We start from the raw sequence: 18000 nt of genomic DNA on the forward strand, positions 1-18000 counted from the left end.
TTTTTAAACCTATTAAATAATTTATATTCAAACTACATGAAATAGTTTAATTGTGTGGTGTTTAGTATCTATCGTACTAATATAATAAATGCGAAAGTAACTTAAGTGTTTCTATTTGTTTGGTTACATTTTATCCTAATTATATCTGACCCCGCCACGCGAACACGCGTGTGAAAACTAGTATGTTGTATTTTAACAAAAGCATAAAACACTGAAAAAAAAAAACAATTTATCGCCATTTTTTTTTCATTATCTGTGAAACAAACTCTTATATAGAAATGTATTTTCAAACAGTTATTTGTTATTAATATTAGATATATTTTATACCTCATTAATTTTAATTTTTAAAATTATACGTAAGGCCAAAACACCATCAACTGATAGGCTATGTTGCAATTTGGGTTTATTTTTGAAATTTTCATTACATCGATAAATGTAGGCTACGAACGGCGTCGGTGTTTTTATAAACTGCAATAAATTGATGGTCGCCGTTTATTTTGCTTCGTCGCTCCCGATTTAGACGTAGTATCTGGGTTGTTTAAGTTTGAAGGGATCCCACTTCGTACTTACTTCATAAAATTGTATAAATATTTTGTTTCGAGTAACGGTATATTACTATGCCGTCAGAAAATGCCATATCTGATGAAGAATAATCTTCCTTTTTTATTTTCAATACACTTTTTAATATTGTATGTTAAGCATTCAGCATCGAAACAACGGTAACTTTTCTGGCGATGTAATCTCGAATATTTTTCACGAAAAAGTTGTAGTTGACGAACGACTGGAGTCACGATGTTGATGACAATCATACATGTTATCGTGAATCGAGATTGGTCCATCAGAAATTTATTAAGCGTTTTCATATAAACATATTGCAGCGTGAAGTTAGCTGCGTTTTGGCTGATCGAGCATGGTCACGCTCGCACACGCGTGTACTTCAGACCGGTTCGTTCAGTTTTAGAACGTCCCGCGTCCGCGCACCGCGGCGTTGAATCTTTAGCCGGCGAGATCGATACATTCTTTTTTTTCTACAATACATAGCCCGACCACGCAAGTTTTAGTGAACAATCGATTATAAAGAACCCATCCGTGTTATTCGAATATGACTTAGTGATATTGTCTGTGAAAGATATTAAAGTGATAGTTTTTTTTTGCATCGCAACTTTTGCATTCAAGCCCTGTGTTATTAAAGTTTGGTACGGGTGAAATTGGTACCGGTATTGGTCTTGTGGTATCAGATACCAATTGGTTCAGTCAAGTTCATTGTCGTGGTTATCTTGATTCAAAAACTGGTAAGTGGATTTATGATTGTAGCACTTTCTTCATTGTTGCAGTTTTGAATATTATATTAAACTCCTTTTATGTTTAATATAAATACGTGATAGTTTAAAATGTATTACAAGTTTTAAAAAACGTAAATTACGAAACGTTTTTTTGTGTAAGATTTTTTTTGAGCTCGTAGTTTCTTTGTTTAAATAAGATTAAAAAAGAACTAACTATCAAATATTTTTCCGTATCTTCATTGAATTATAAAAAAAATAATTCATTACTTTAATTGACATAATATAAGTATATTTGATTGCGATCAATTTAAAGTAACCTCCTATAAAAAATGTGTATAACGAAGATCATGAAACCCATTAAAATCTGCCATAAAAAAGGTGAAAAAAGATATTATTCTGCGTTCAAGCCTTTAATTATTGCATAGCTGTATTATACATATTACCAAAACAAGGGAGAAATAATGACGTAACGAACAAAAACCACAAAAAATATACTATACAGTTAGACTTGCATTGAAGTTCTCGTGGTTTAAAAAGATGCGTGGATAAGTCACGTTTGCGAGATTGGTGCACAACGACATACACGCAATAATTATACGTCTCTTCAACTTGTTTACGAAACCGAAACCATTTAATACGTGTGGAAAGACTGACGATAATTATAAAATTAACATCACGTTACAATAAAAAAATAATAATGAAAAAATATTTGTAAGCCTTATTCGGTTTTTTTTTGACACTAATTATCTATTAGCAACACGTGTGTTCAAAATAAGACTAACCCCGTTATATTATCAGGGTTCGTAATTGTCATTTTAATTTGTTTTTCATTTATAAATTCAGGTTTTAAAGTACTGGTATTATAAAATTTTAAGAAATAAATTAGTATTATTATAATGAGCTATAAATAATAATTAAAATAGATTTGCTCGATAATAATGTTTATGGTTATTAATTCAATCACATATTTGTCGCAGTTAAAAAAAAAGAATAAAAAATTAAAAACAACTTTCTAAATGAAATTTTGAAGCAGCCAGTTATGAAAATATAATTTTATGGACATTTTAATTGTTATGGTTCGATTTTGCATAAATTATAGTGTAGAAATTAAGTACGTATTCGAGAACCTCACGAGGACTATAAATAAAGTAGATCAAAACGTTACAAAGTAGCATCGGGAGGCTCTAATTATTTGAATTTTAAAAATAAATTCGATTTTCAAAAAAAAAAAACAATGTTGCCTGCATTGTTTATAATTTCTATAAGTGTTATAAGGATTGATATAAGTTATATAAAAAAAAGAATGTTGGAAATCTTTACGTTTTTTACTTGCAAGAGAGCGGATACCGCACAGCACGAGATAAATATAAACACGAACAACGCACCTTTAATAGGCGCTAAAACTATTTAGCATTCGCGACTTTTGTTTATGTCCAATTATTCTATCAATTGGACCGTCAATTAACCGTAACAACCCAAAAATGTCCTTTTGCTTAGTAAAGATCTTTCCGTGAAACTTCTTCCTGGTGATGTCCAGTGGAGTATATGCGATGTTTTTTTTTCATCGTTGCCACCAAGGTAATCTTTAGGCACTAATATGCACGTAAAAAGTCAATTGTGACTCTCAGCGACCTTCAGTTGAGCACCGCGTGTTTTATCCATTGGGTAATCTCGGCTCGGCGTCAATTAACGATCTAATATTAACCGTTACATATGAAACAGTTATTTATTTCGGTTAATCCATATACTATAAGTTAAATGCGCAAGTAACAGCGAAGCGATACTTTGTAAGTCGGGAACAAGACAAAATTTTAATAGTATACTACCTAATTTATTTGTTAACTAAAATCTTGCCCAATGTCTAAATTTTTTAACATACAGATGACACACACATACAAACGCATATATAGGCAGATACACACGTGTGTGTTATATTTGTGTATGCTCACCAATATTCATGTATATGACCCAAAACATACATTATCTTCTTTTGAAAATCCTTTTATTTCTCAGTATTCATTAAAGATTGAAGGGACTAACTATTAGTAACATTCTGAAAAGGTCGTCAAATTCAAGTTGGTAGTTACCACCCACTTAACAGTTAATGTAACGCTAAACATCAATACTTATTGCTGTGTCCCAGTTTTAATGGGTGAGTGAGTTAGTGTAATTACGGACACAAGTAACATCGACGAGAAATGGTCTCGTTCCTTACAATGCCGGTTGGAGGATTTAAAGATGACCTTAATGGACCACCCATTTGCGTCCAATAACAACTTCGAACACGGCCTAATTAAGAAGACCATTGCTTTCAAAGTATTTTATGGACATACAACAAATCTTTCACTTTATATGATTTGAGAAGTTACATACGTTTTATAATATTTCATATATAAAAGATGTGTTAATATATTTTGTCACGTTCGATGCGACAATTTAAAGAATAAATATGATTGTGCTTCGGACTTTGCACTTTCAATAATGTTTTCCTGTGATAATTATATCCTTAAGATGAGTGTAAGTATGTTTATATGTCCTTTTCACTTTTCACACTTTAAGTAATCTCGCCTTACGAGACAATGTTTTTATAATCATATTATGTTGTAATTTTTTCACAAACTTACATACACACTTAAACACACACATGCACATTTAAATAATATTTTAGATGTTATTTTGGTATCAAAAAACGAGTTTGATTGTTATCATTTATCGCAAAAAGTTAGCGTTAGAACTTTAAAATTGTACAAAATACCGGACAGTGCCTTTTTGTAAAATGAAAAAAGTTTGAATATAGCGTTTCCGAAAAGTAATGTGCGTATACTATAAAAATAACCAAAATATAGTAATCGAGCCGTATCAATATAGTAACCAAGTGTGCTACCAAGCCGAATTTTTCTTTAAGGGAGTTTTACTGTGTTTTAGAATTTTAAATGATTCCTATAAAAACTGGAGCATCATACATTAAGATCACTTGTAATTACTATGTAGTAATGTTAGCCGAAAATGTTTTTTTAGATAGTAGTATTAAGTAATGTTTATTTTCCTTTATTATTGTTGTTAACTTAAAACCGTTTTTTTTTTGTAATTTTGTAATTGAGTTTCTGTTACTCGAATGATTAAATTATTATTATACCAATAATCCATACCTTGTTAACACCAGCGTCATAATAAGTTTGTTTTTGTCAAATTTAAAAAGTAATAAAGTGGCGCCAGCAAATAATACAATATCACGACAACCTTTAAAAAAGAAAGATCACATACATATATACCGAAAATATAAAATTACCTAAAATTGACACCGAAACTTTGTATAGATCTTTGTAAAAATGATTTCTACTCTGGCATGATGTAGTAATGAGATCAAGAGCCATACCTTTAACGCAATAATTTTTAACTGAATAAAACTTAATTAACGGAATAGTTAATATTTCTTACATCACCAATGTCAATGGGTGGGTGGTGGTAAGCACTTACCATTAGATGGCCCATTTGCCAGTCCGCCTATACATATATTTCATAAAAAATATATACTTAACTCGTATTCAACGAGCTTTAAATAAATTATGTACTTACAACACGATGCAATATAAAATTTGCAGATATCAGAATTACTTTACGGACCAAAATGAAGAATACAGCCGGAGAAAATAAAAACTGAGCTGTCATTCGAGTGTTCAATTAATATTATTTTCAATTATATAAGTGATATATAAGTATTTGATTTCTTTTAATTTTAATGTTATACTTTCGAAGTAAGATAATCCTATTGCGAAAATGCTATATTCATAGCAATTAGAACATAAATTTGACTTTCTAGAACTATCGTTTTCTTTTAATCATCTTATAACAAGGTTAGCTGATAATAATGGTAATTATTTAAATACCTCGTAATGTTTCAGACTATATGTCCTCTTGACCGAATTCGGTCACGGTGGCCATTCTCAAGGGAGATCAGTCAACTGCGCAGGACATATAGTGCACAAGTGTGTGCGCAACACAGACGCAAAGAGGTAAATTCAAATCCGATGGGACGGCAATCTGACATAACCGGAAATAATTCAGACGCAGGACCAATCGCTTTACGTGCACTTCGAGGCACGGTGTACACACCTTTCTATTTCCAGACTCCAAGCTGCTGCTGAGAATCTTCCACAGAATAACCAAATGCCTTTTTTAAATTTGATTTTATGAAATATTAAATATCAAATGTTGCGAAGAACACTACAAGACGTGTTGGTATTTCTACAGTTTTGATAATTTCCATTTTTTTCTGTGGTATCTCATCAACAAGTTATTGAAGCTTTAATAATATGTTTACAGTACCAGTTAACCCTTAAAACATAATTCTATTTTTGTTCAAATCATAAACAACACATACGATATATTATCTGTTTTATCAATAAATAAATGTTTACAGATGAAATAAAGGAAGGCGTTATATATGTAACGAATACGTTTTATATGGGTGATAAATTATTTTAATTGAAATCATCGTTAATTTTGTTCTTATTCGTAAGCAATTAAGTTAATATATTTATTGAGAGAAAAAAATTAGGTTATTGTATAAATGCTTCCAGCCTTTTTTTTTGGCAGATTAATAATGAATTTCACCATTCCACTCGGTCGTGAATAGATATATTTAATTCAGTTCAATTTATTTATTTCTTGAGTTGCATTATATATTACATAAATTACATGTACAATAAAATACATTAACATCTACGGTTAATTAATATGCAAATATAATATGATTCTTAATCTACTTTTAGTTAAATAATTATTTTTTTATATTTGTATAAACATGTATAAAAGTTACAAAATGTCGTTGAATACTAATTCCGCAATATAGTAATATGTATATCATTTATTAACTAGGAATTAGTCACGATATCATCGACTTTTATAGTCAAATATTTATAATAACTGCCCGTCCCGACGCCGTGAAATAAAGTCCTTATAAAAATACTAGTTCACAAACAAAAAAAAAAAAATAATTCAAATCTTTTTCTTAGCGATGCTTAACCTATGTTCCAAATTTCAGTTCGACTCAGTAGTTTAAGCTGTGCCTTGATAGTCAGTAAGGAAAAACGATTTTATAAGTATAGAAAGGTAACCCGTTTCGTTCTTGGAATGTGATTGAACAATAAACATATTAACACACAAACTTTAGTATTTTTAACACTAGTAACATTATACTATGCATTATTATATTGATTTTATGCCTGAATAAAACCTTTTTAGTACAGAAGCGTACAACAATAAAATCCACGATTCCTCTTTTATTAAATTCGGTTGAGATGTTAACGCTCTATAATACATAGATATATAAACAGATTAAATTCCTTACCCTCTCTAGCTGCGTCATTATCAGATAAAAAACATTCAATCACGCATCCACTTTATTGAAATCAGTTGAACCGTTTAGGTTCATGATGGTTATCATACATATAAACAGAGTTACATTATACTTTCTGAGGAAATTCAATCTGCTTAAAAAACTCATACGCTTTATCACATTCGAAATTGAAGTTATGCTTCTCAGCGATGATAGATTTTTGATAATTAATAATATTTTTTTTAAATATTATCTTCACTTTTGGCACGCAACGCAAATAAGCTAAGAATTAAAATATATTAATAATCTATTGCAGTGAAAAACAAAACTTTTTTCTTTGTATATCCGTAATATTCACTGAAGTAGATTACTATTACAAATACTCTCTAAACTTTAATACGCAGTATGGAGTTCTACTTAAATAATAAATATAAATAGTTTTTATTTTTTTTATTTTAAGAATGCTGGCCATCAATTGTTATTTTCTTGAGTAGAAGGTTTGCAGTTAATTCCACCACGCTGCATTAAAGAGAAGAGCACGTGATGAATTATTAACACAAATTAATCGCACAAAACTTAGTGCTGCTTGCTTGGACTGCCGTTTAGACTTACGTATTCTGGCCAACTGTTCTAAGTTGTAATTAATTAAATAAAACATTCTTATGTATCTCCATAAATTAGAAAGAGACAAACAACGCTCTATGCTTATTTTGATACACAGACAGAATATCAGACACAATATCTATTTTATAAGATAAAAAAGATATATAGCCTCTTTGAGACGACACAGGGTTCATTGAATTTTCTGTTTGTGCACGTGCTTAGAGTAGGATAGAGAGCGCTACTCTATGTTTGCGCGTGCGCATAATAATTATAATAATTTAGTACGATTTTATCAATTTATGTATCTGCGTAAGTGTATTGATGACTTTAAATTAAACAGTGTACTTATAATATGTATTTAACTTTTGTCTCTTTTACTCTTATAATAAAAGTCTCAGGAAGTTTTTTTTATTTTTATAAAATAGGAAGTCGGACGAGCATATGGGCCACCTGATGGTAAGTGATCACCAACGCCACAATAGACGTTGGCATTGGAAGAAATGTTAATCATCGCTTACATCACCAATGCGCCACCAATCTTGTGAACCAAGATGTTATGTCCCTTGTGCCTGTAATTACACTGGCTCACTCCCCTTCAAACCGGACGAGCTTGCACAAAGCTCTACCATCAGTGAACAAATCTCTACCACCAGAAAGTGAATAAAACTCTAAACCGAGCTCGATACATTTTTTTTGCAGTGAGTGACGGAGATATTTTCTTACTCTTTCATTCATGCAGGTCTCACATCCCATAGAGGCATATAATCACTGCACATACCGTTCAACAATTACTATAATTATATATAATTTAAATAAACTACATACAGTTTATTTGAATGTCCGTCTTTTGCATACCGTAACAAAAAATCTTAAGTATCAATAGCACAACTGTATATGGGGCGTCCGGTGTTGTGATAATTGTAGTTGGATCCTGATTCTTGATCCTATGGACTGCTGCGGTTCCCATTCAAGATTAACGTCTTGCATAAATAGCCTTATAATTAAAATTCGAAGGATAAAAAAATAATTCACCTGAGATTGAATCTCGGGTTCTTTTCAGCCATGAGAAAATTCGTTTTTCAAATCGGTAATAGATTCGAACATCTATATGTTGACCCGAGACCAAACCATTAGGAAAAACTGTGCTTCAGATTCGAAAATCGAAATTTAAGGTTATTGAAATAATTTGAAATAAAAAAATACAATTATAGAGTTCTGTTAGGAGATTAACTTTATTAATAATAAAAAGCAACAAAGTATAAATACACGCATCAACAGGGGAGTAGAGAGCGGCGAAAAGGGGGCGTGACGACATAAAAGAGCATCATGTCGTATGCCATCACAGTATACGAGTTAGTCTTATCCTCAAGGCGCGAATAGGCGTTCCACATTCAAAAATCCAAATAAAATTGGCGTAGCGGCCTACGTACATGAAGCTTACACGCTGCCTAAACCCTTGAAAACTGAGCTAATGAAAACGATGAAGACCTACCATTTCTTAATCAGATTTTGTCTTTGATTGCGACTAGTGTAATTTTTTTCCAATAGTCTAGTCCTGTACAAAACATGAATTTGTACATGGTTATAAATAAATGTTTCATTTCATTTGAACGAATAAAGAGGCCGTTTAAATCATATAACAGATTCGTGCCGGCGAAAATTTTGTATTGGATTTCGTAAGTGAAATACGATCTTTATGATATCATTATGCGAAAATATATTAACGTACTATATCTGCACTTAAAGCGAAAATATATTGAGCTTAATCTTATTGGATGTCCATCTTTTAAAACTTATTTTTAACAACGGGCAAGCGAATTATACATACTAGCTAATCGACCCGGCTTCAAATGGGTGGATAAGAAGAAAAATGTATTTTGGATAGGATTTGCGTAAAATCCATTCTTAGTGAGCGTCTACGTCGGGGAAGGAGTAACTGATAAATTTCAAGTCAATCGCGCGGATAGTTCAGGAGATCTCGTGGTGAATGGTATTTCGCTTATATATGTATATCTATATAAGCGACAGTAACAGCTTGTGAATATCCCGCTGCTGGGCTAAGGCCTCCTCTCCTTTTTTTGAGGGGAAGGTTTTGGAGCTTATTCCACCACGCTGCTCCAATGTGGGTTGGTGGAACACACATGTGGCAGAATTTCAGTGAAATTAGACACATGCAGGACGATGTTTTCCTTCACCGTTAAGCACGAGATGAATTATAAATACAAATTAAGCACATGAAAATTCAGTGGTGCTTGCCCAGTCTTGAAACCACGATCATCGGTTGAGATTCACGAGTTCTAACCATTAGGCCATCTCGGCTTTTATATATATAATTTTAAAATAAAAACGACTATATTTTCTTATATGGAAAATATATTAAGGTACTATATCTGTACTTAAAGTAAAAATATATTGAGTTTAATCTTTTTGTCCATAATTTAAAGTTTATCTTTATCAACGGGCAATATGTATATATATGTACGTAAAATAAGAACGACTCAATATTCTTATACGACTTTATAAATGCTGTTTAGGAGGTAATTAGTGATACAATGCTGTCTTTTTTTTTAATTGTCAAATCAATGATGACAGAAAGGGACAAAATACGACCTTGATAAACATTGCTTAGCGGCTGTTTATTTAAACACTGCTTTCGCTCTTTCTATCATTATTGATTTGACATTTGAAAGAAGAAGACACAAAAATGCTTGTAACAAGGACTGATTATTCTTGGTATAGCGGAAAGTATTAGTTTCAGTTATGTTTTTTTTTTTAAATTTGTAAAATTTAACAACAATTTCATACTAAGTAAAAAATATAATGTTGTGCTCTTTCTTTATTGAAATTGCTTGCTATAAAAGTTGATATATCTTAGAGCTTACACTGGACGATCATCTTGACAGCTGTTGATTTTAAGTGAACCGGAGTGTTTCCGATTTCGTTTATATGAAGTGAATTTTATTTATGTTTGATCGTCTGCTCGTAAATTTTTTATCAGTTTATATGTATGAGAGAGTAATTTATTGGATTCAGTTATTATTTTCGTCTTCATGATATATTTTTGTTTTTATTAAGCTTCATACAAAGTAATCTTTTAAAGTGTTGGGTGTCAAGTAACAATTTTGATTATTGATGTTTGACAGTTTCCATTATTGATGCTCTGGTCAAAGGCCTCTCCTTTCGAGTAGAAAGCTTGGAGTTTCATCCACCACGCTGCTTCAAATGCGGCGTAATGTACTCATGTGACAGACCGACACATGTATCCTCATGACCTCTTCTTTGGACAGGATGATCTCGTGAACACAATGTAAGCTCCTTAAAACTCAGTTTTAATGACTGTTATCTTATGTAAATACTTAAAAATAACTAAAATATAAGATATTAACGAAACGGACTGTTATGGTATCCTGTATTCATTATATGCTCTTAATTATACTGATTGTTCGTAGTTTTAGGCTCGTTTAATTAATATCTATTCCATTTACTCGTTAGGCTTATATGTATATATATATATATATAAGCCTAACTAACATACATATATATATATATGTATGGGTTCTGGCTTTCTACCGCTACCCATCAATTATTTGTACTACTGGTTTTCAGATTTAAGCCCCCCCCCTCCCTCTTATAGTCAGTTTTATTAAGTATTGTTAAAATTTGTGAACACTTAACATCTGATGGCAGATTGGCAGATTAGAAGAAATATTGATAGAGATCGTAGATATAAATGAGTTATTCGATTTTGTAAATAAAATAAGATTTTTTAAGATGCAATGTGCAATGTGAAAATACCGTTCTTTCCAAGGAAAGCGATTTCACACTTCGTAACAAAGGGGGCTTGTTAAGGTAACCGTGTCGTTATTTATTTGTCATCATGACTAATTCCAAGTCGGCCATCAGTGTAAACGTATTATAAGCGCATATGTACTTATACACACAAACATAGTTAATTGAATTATTATGTACATCCTATCATATTATAGAATTGTATTTATATGACGACCCGGTTGGAGTGGTTGGTAGATACTTGCCTTTCATGCTGAAGGTTGTGTGTTCGATTCCCAACCAGGACAGACATTTGTGTGCATGAACATGTATGTTTGTGCTAATTTTGGGTGTAATTATCTATATAAGTATGTGTATATAAAAGAAAAGCAGTATATGTAGTATATCAGTTGCCTGGTTTCCATATTACGAGCTCTGCTTAGCTGTCCCAGGATATTATTATTATATAAACTTTCGAATAAATATAAGCTCAAGCACCTATCTAACATATAACTTATCTTTTTAACGTATATAAAAACATTCGTTATATGCTATCTCGTTGGTCTTAAAAACAATTAAACAGCACTATTATAATTGATTGTTTTTTGATTTTCATAGACATACCATCTCTCCCAGAACATGTGCGCGTGTGTGCATACATGCATGCAACAAATATTGTATTCACACTTTGCAATTATATATGTATAATATTGTGCTTAATGTTCAATGCAATTTCTACGACCAAGGTAATCTAAAACGTAACTCGTACTGCTTATTTTCTTATAAATAAAGCGTCTACCTAAAAGCTATATTTGAAATATATAAATTTGTCCGTCAGTAGACGTATATGCCTATATGTAGGTATGTATATATATACATTATTATATCTTTGTTTGTTCTGTAGTTATCTTTAGACATACATACCAATGTCTGAGTTAATAAATTAGTTAGTAATTGAATGAGGAATGAAGAATGTTTACGCATTACACGTTAATTAATAAAAATAGCACTTTCTCGTCATTTATTTTTAACAAAAAATGATTGATTATATTCTCGGCGCGCAGAGCAGAAATAAATGATCATCGCTAGTATTTAAACGCTAGACTTATAAACAGGCATACCACGTGATGGCTACCGTTGACCACCGCCAGAACAAAAACTTAACGGAAATGAGACATGTTATTATAATTTATTAATTGTTAGTTACAATATAAGTTGTATAAGCAGAGATGGCCCAGTGGTAAGAAAGCGTGAATCTTAACCGATGATCGTGGGTTCAAAACCGGGCAAGCACTACTGAATTTTCATGTGCTTTATTTGTGATTATAATTCAACTCGTGCTATACGGTGTATGAAAACATCGTGAAGAAACCTGCATGTGTCTAATTTCAATGAAATTCTGCCACATGTGTATTCTACCAACCCGCATTGGAGTAGCGTGGGGAAATAAGCTCCAAAGGAGAAGGTTCTCCTCAAAAAGGTAGAGGAGGCCTTAGCCCAGCAGTGGGACATTCACAGACTGTTACTGTATTGTACTTGCAATGTTTTACAGTAAATGTATAATTGAACCTGCCAAATATAGAAGACTTCGTAAGTTCGGTATATATATAATTCTCTATGATAAACAGTTCGCTGCCGCTTTTCACTAATGATTGGTCTATAAATCCTCGCGTTTTTTCATTGGTTGTTTTACCCTTAACAATGTAAACGGCAATGCTATGATTGGTGGATTATAAGATATGTTTAATTATGGGTTCACTTCCATTGTACTATATTCTAAGTAGACAATTGCTTACATCACGCGATGTCAAGAAGCGGTCAAGGATGTCAAAATAATTACCGCAAATATCTTGTATCGACAACCTGATTTAAATATTGATGTATGTTTTTCAATATAGAGTTCGGTGTGTTGTAGAAATGATTATGAATAAATCCATAATGACATTTATCCCAATATTAATGCACTATATTTTAATATGTGAATATTGAAAATGTTCATTTTCGAACCGACTTCAAAAAAGTAGGTTTTTAATTTGTGTGTATTAGTAAATCAATTTTTGTGATTGCTTTTGCGTTGGGTACAGCCCCACAATGATCCCGTCTTAATTTCATTGGTTTTGGATATTGTTATATTTGAATATATTTGAGGATAAGTTATTATTTGAAGCGTACGTTTCAGTTTTCAAAGTCGATTTTTTTATTATAATAATAAATTATTATTAAAGTAGGGGAATAAATCCTGTAATATTATAAAAGTGCCGTGCCATTCTACTCGATGCATTCTTGTCTGTGTAAAAACAACTACATCTCGATACGATCAATCACTCGTCAATTATTATTGAAAATTATCCGCTAAGCAATCCTAATCCGTGTTGCTGTATTCGGGGGGTGATTATAATGAATGAATTTACAGGCATGAAGGATTTAACATCATAGATCTATGGTGTGGTCATTAACAGTGTACAGTGGCTTAGAGTTCTTAGCGTCAGTGTGAAGGAAGGATGCAAATGATCAATTATAGTAAAAAAAAATATTTGCATTACAAAAAAACATTTGAATTCGACCACACACGATTGTGTTTTCTTTGTTGTTAAATAGTGTGAACTGATGAAAAAAACATGACCTGTCATTAAGACGAATTTGGAAAACATTAAGGATTTTAATAATTATTCAGAACAGGTTTTTTATTGATATAATCTGATTAATGACGATTTTATACAATGTTTATATTGACCTTAAAAGATAATTCATCCTTTCCATCTAACGATAAGCTTGTGCCAAAATGATACATATAAATCAAGCGATTACAACTATAAATGAGACTTAGATAGTTTATTTTGTTAACATATTAACATAGACTAATGGTAGTGCTTTGAAATAACAGAAAAACAAACTTTTAAGTTGTACAAATAGATAATATGTTACTAAAAAGCAATTTCTACCAGACAACGGTTAAACAAATATTGGTCTAAATAAAATACGTTAAAATATTCTTAAAGATTTAAATACGAAAAAAAGAATTTATTCTTCACTAGTTGAAACATACATGCATACCAAAAACTTAACGTATTAACGAAATTAATCTCTATCTTACACACACACACACACACAGACACACACAGAAAACACACACACATATATACACACACACAACGCATGTATTGTATGTACAAAAACAACCTATGCAATATAATGTAATATTTCATTTCTTTATCTTTTACTATTTTTTAATCATCAATTCTTGCAAAATTAATATTGCATTATTTCGAGTATAACGTACATTGTAATTAATGTAGGGTTGGTACTGAAGATATAGGTCTTCCTGCTAAAGTTTCAGGGTATCTTTGAATGTATGTTTAAAAACTATTTCAATAAAGATAAATTATTATGATTAAAGGGTTAGTTAGATAGTGCAATAAGGGACATAACATTTAGATAACATAAAATTTATATTTCAAGGTTGGTGGTGCGTTGAATACACCGTCAATAGCTTACATATTTTTGTGCTAAGGGTTGCCATTAAGTGGCTCATGAGTTCGCCTGTCGCACTGTTTAACTTAAAAAATAATTGAAAATATATTTGTTCATTTAGAAATATTAAAGATTTGTATATATTTTTAAGGTAAGATAAAAATTCTTCGAGTAAACTTGTGTATCCACACGGATATTGGGATAAAAATAATGTATAAGTGTGTCGCGTCACTTTTGCGCAAGACTTTGTAAAACGTCACATCTGTGTTAATAATGTGTTTTTGGTTGAGAATATTCATTAAAAAAATAACGTGATATTTAAAATGAAGAATTATAATAATTACATACATAATTTATTTTAGCATATACAAAGCATTGCTAAAGTTTGTGCTTTGTTCGACGACGTTGATGAAAAAACGAAAGACTTGTCTTGAAAATGAAAACTTATTTTTTTTTTAGTTTATATTTCTGGTGTATTAAAACTTTATTATTATTCTGATATGTTTTTTTTTTAATTTTTGTGATGACTTGATTGGTATTTGATATTTTTTTAATGTGATAATAATTTTTATGTATGTATGTCGTATGAGAAATGTGTTTTAATTACAATAGCTGACGCGTTATTTCGGAATCATCTACATTCCGAACCGGTAGTAACTAACTTTAGGTATAATTAATCTTGAAACGATGATTCAAAAGTAATAAGGGCCTATTGGAATAAAAAATATTTTGATTTAGTTTAAATATAAAACTATTGCAGTTATATTAGTCTTTGTATTCGGATGATTATCATTTAATGAAAAGTATGTACCTTTGTCAGTTTCAGTCGGCTCTATAACTTACATAGCTCTGCATCTCATTATCTATCTCTTTTTAGAACGAGGTGTACACTGAACGTATGCAGATCAACAAAAAACTCATTAAACTCGTGTAAGCTAACACGATTGATCAAGTTTGGCTTTTTTTTCCGAATGTACTGCATAAATTATAGGCTATTACAATCATTTAAGATAATAATCTTGCATATTGATGAATAGGCAAACAAGGGGACACTTCTTTGAAATATTTGGAGCACTGTGACACGCGACTGTCTTTTAAAAACGGGTTTGTTTCTTAGAAATTAATTTTTTTATACGAATATAACGATAATTATTTCTACACAATGAGCACCAGCAAAATGTAACGAAAATTTTAATAAAGTCTTTCTTCTTTTAGTTCTTGTTATGAATAACAATATTGTAAATTTTTCAACCAGGTCATGCTTCTATTTACATTTGCGAAGAAGGATTTAAGCCTCATAAACTGACGAGTTCAAGGTGCTTGCTATGTATCCACGTAACATCACAATTTAAGTGTTTGATAAAGGTCCTTTATTTTGCATAAATTTAAAAAATTTGCTAAGGAAAATCTTGTTATAACGGTATCGCATTTTGTATTGATTTTAAAATATGATCAGTATGATTAGTGTGGCGCTAAACGCCTACACTGTCTGCTTAAAAAATTTACACTGCGTAAATATTTGCGCGCCATTTTTGTAGCGTTATGTTAAACTTGTATGGAATTTGCAAAATTTCACGAGCGTATATTTTTTTATTTGTTTGTACAAAATTATTTGTCACGCCTTTTATGATTCGCTCAACTGTTTGTTCATGTTCTTGTCTAATTGTTAATTTCAATGACAAATAATATTGATTATGAATAATGAATGGTTCGCGGACGAAATTATAGCCTTTACAAATAGAATTAGTATTAGGGTTCACGAGTGAACGGAATCATATTATGTCTAATTTGCATTTTTTACTTTTATGTGTAAACACAACCTTTATTGCCCCACCTCAGCGCCATTACCTGGCGGCCATTGTAGGCGGAGACCTCTCGCTGCTGAGCGTGATAAACGCCATGATCGGTAGCGAGAGGGCTGGAAAGAGATGGTCTCTTTCTGCGAAAATGTCATGTCGCAGAAGGAGGCCGCGGAGCGGGAGCGTGAGAACAGTGCTTCCGCTGACCCGCTTCGCCGAAGAAGTAAGAAGACGTCGGCGCTATGCAAACCTTCTCCTCCCGCCGTAAATGTCGCCGGGGCTAGGGGGTCTCTGTAACTCCTTAGAATCTGGAGGCCTGCGGAGGCGGGCCTACCGTCGGGATGTCACGGTAGTATGCGCAAGCGATCCCGTGGCGTCCCCCGTAAAGACTTTGTGGGTGTCGCTGGTTTTTTGGTGGGTATTCCGGCGCCTTCAGCAGCGGCGAGCCCCACATACCCCCCCCCTTCAAGTGGGGTAAACGCGTAAATGCGTTTTTCCAGCGGAAAAAAAAATTTATTGCCCCAGCACTACTTTTATTATCGAACTTTTCCTAAATTTATCAGGATATTTAAATCGGTAAAAACTTTTGATGTAGGTAAGCTACATTTTTATAGTATATTCCTTAAGTTAGTTTTCTTGATAAGTTTAAATAACTATTAAAGCTATAATTGTTAAAATAAAGAACATCAGTTTCAATTTGAAAAAAGACCGTGCGTTCTATTGTGCAGGGATAAAGAGTTAACTTGTATTGGGGGTACAAGTAAAATAAGTAGGTAGCAAGAAAACTTGGGGAGTTCATGTAATTACAATAATTGATCATAAATAATTTCCTCGCATCATAAATTTTATATAAACGTTGTAATTTGAGTGCTGCAGTCAAGTGGACTGTATCATTATCAACGACCATCATTATTGGAGTTTTTGCCATACTTATAATTCCATATATGGCGAAAAATTTCATTTTGATGAAATGTTTTTTAAATTTTAAGTTTTAACTCGAATTTTTTTTTATAAAATAATAATAGAGATTATATGATATTTTATAAAATATCGTTAGATAACATGTAATCGTTTTAAACTTTTTTAAAAAAAATATTAAATAGATAAAAAAAGATTAACTTTCTCGTAATACATCATCAGGTGATCATTAATAAAATATATATAAAATAGTTTTAAAGTAAATTTTAACTCCAAAAAATATATATTTATTTAAAAACTTAATATACTTTTTTACCAATGAACAGAGTTTTTTATGAGGATGGTTTAGGTGTATATTTCATTAAGCTTTTGTGTAAATGGACTGAAATATGACGATGAATGTTGAAAATATCAGAAAAATCATTTGGACTGGAAGTTTTCACCTGCGCCGCGTGAAATAATCAAGTACTATTTATTACAATACAAACGTTTTAATTTTTTAGTTAATTATCAAAAATTACAAGATAATTGTAAGTAGCCACTGATAATCGTACAGCTTATCTCAAAGAGAGCGATATCTTGTAAGAGAGATTAGTTAAAGGAAAAGAACGTAATCCGTGAACTAATATTGATAAGTCCTTTTATAAATGAGCGATTTCAGCATGTATACTGGTGGTAGAGCTTTGTGCAAGCTCGTCTGGGTAGGTACCACACACTCATCAGATATTCTACCGCAAAACAGCAGTACTTGTTATTGTTGTGTTTCGGTTTGAAGGGTGAGTCAGCCAGTGTAATTACAGGCACAAGGCACATAAAATCT

The 18000-nt window shown here is 31.7% G+C and overlaps 1 protein-coding gene across 2 annotated transcripts in view; it reads left to right on the plus strand.

Moving 5' to 3' along the window:
* The first annotated feature begins 963 nt into the window (after positions 1-963).
* Positions 964-18000, plus strand: part of LOC126776303 (rho guanine nucleotide exchange factor 17) — a 126768-nt gene continuing 109731 nt past the window's right edge. For both annotated transcript variants that reach the window (XM_050498708.1, XM_050498707.1), the window contains exon 1: positions 964-1292. The gene's annotated coding sequence lies outside the window, so the exon portion shown is untranslated. The remainder of the gene's footprint in view (positions 1293-18000) is intronic.

This window comes from Nymphalis io, chromosome 20 (assembly GCF_905147045.1).
Source record: "Nymphalis io chromosome 20, ilAglIoxx1.1, whole genome shotgun sequence".
NCBI lineage: Eukaryota > Metazoa > Arthropoda > Insecta > Lepidoptera > Nymphalidae > Nymphalis > Nymphalis io.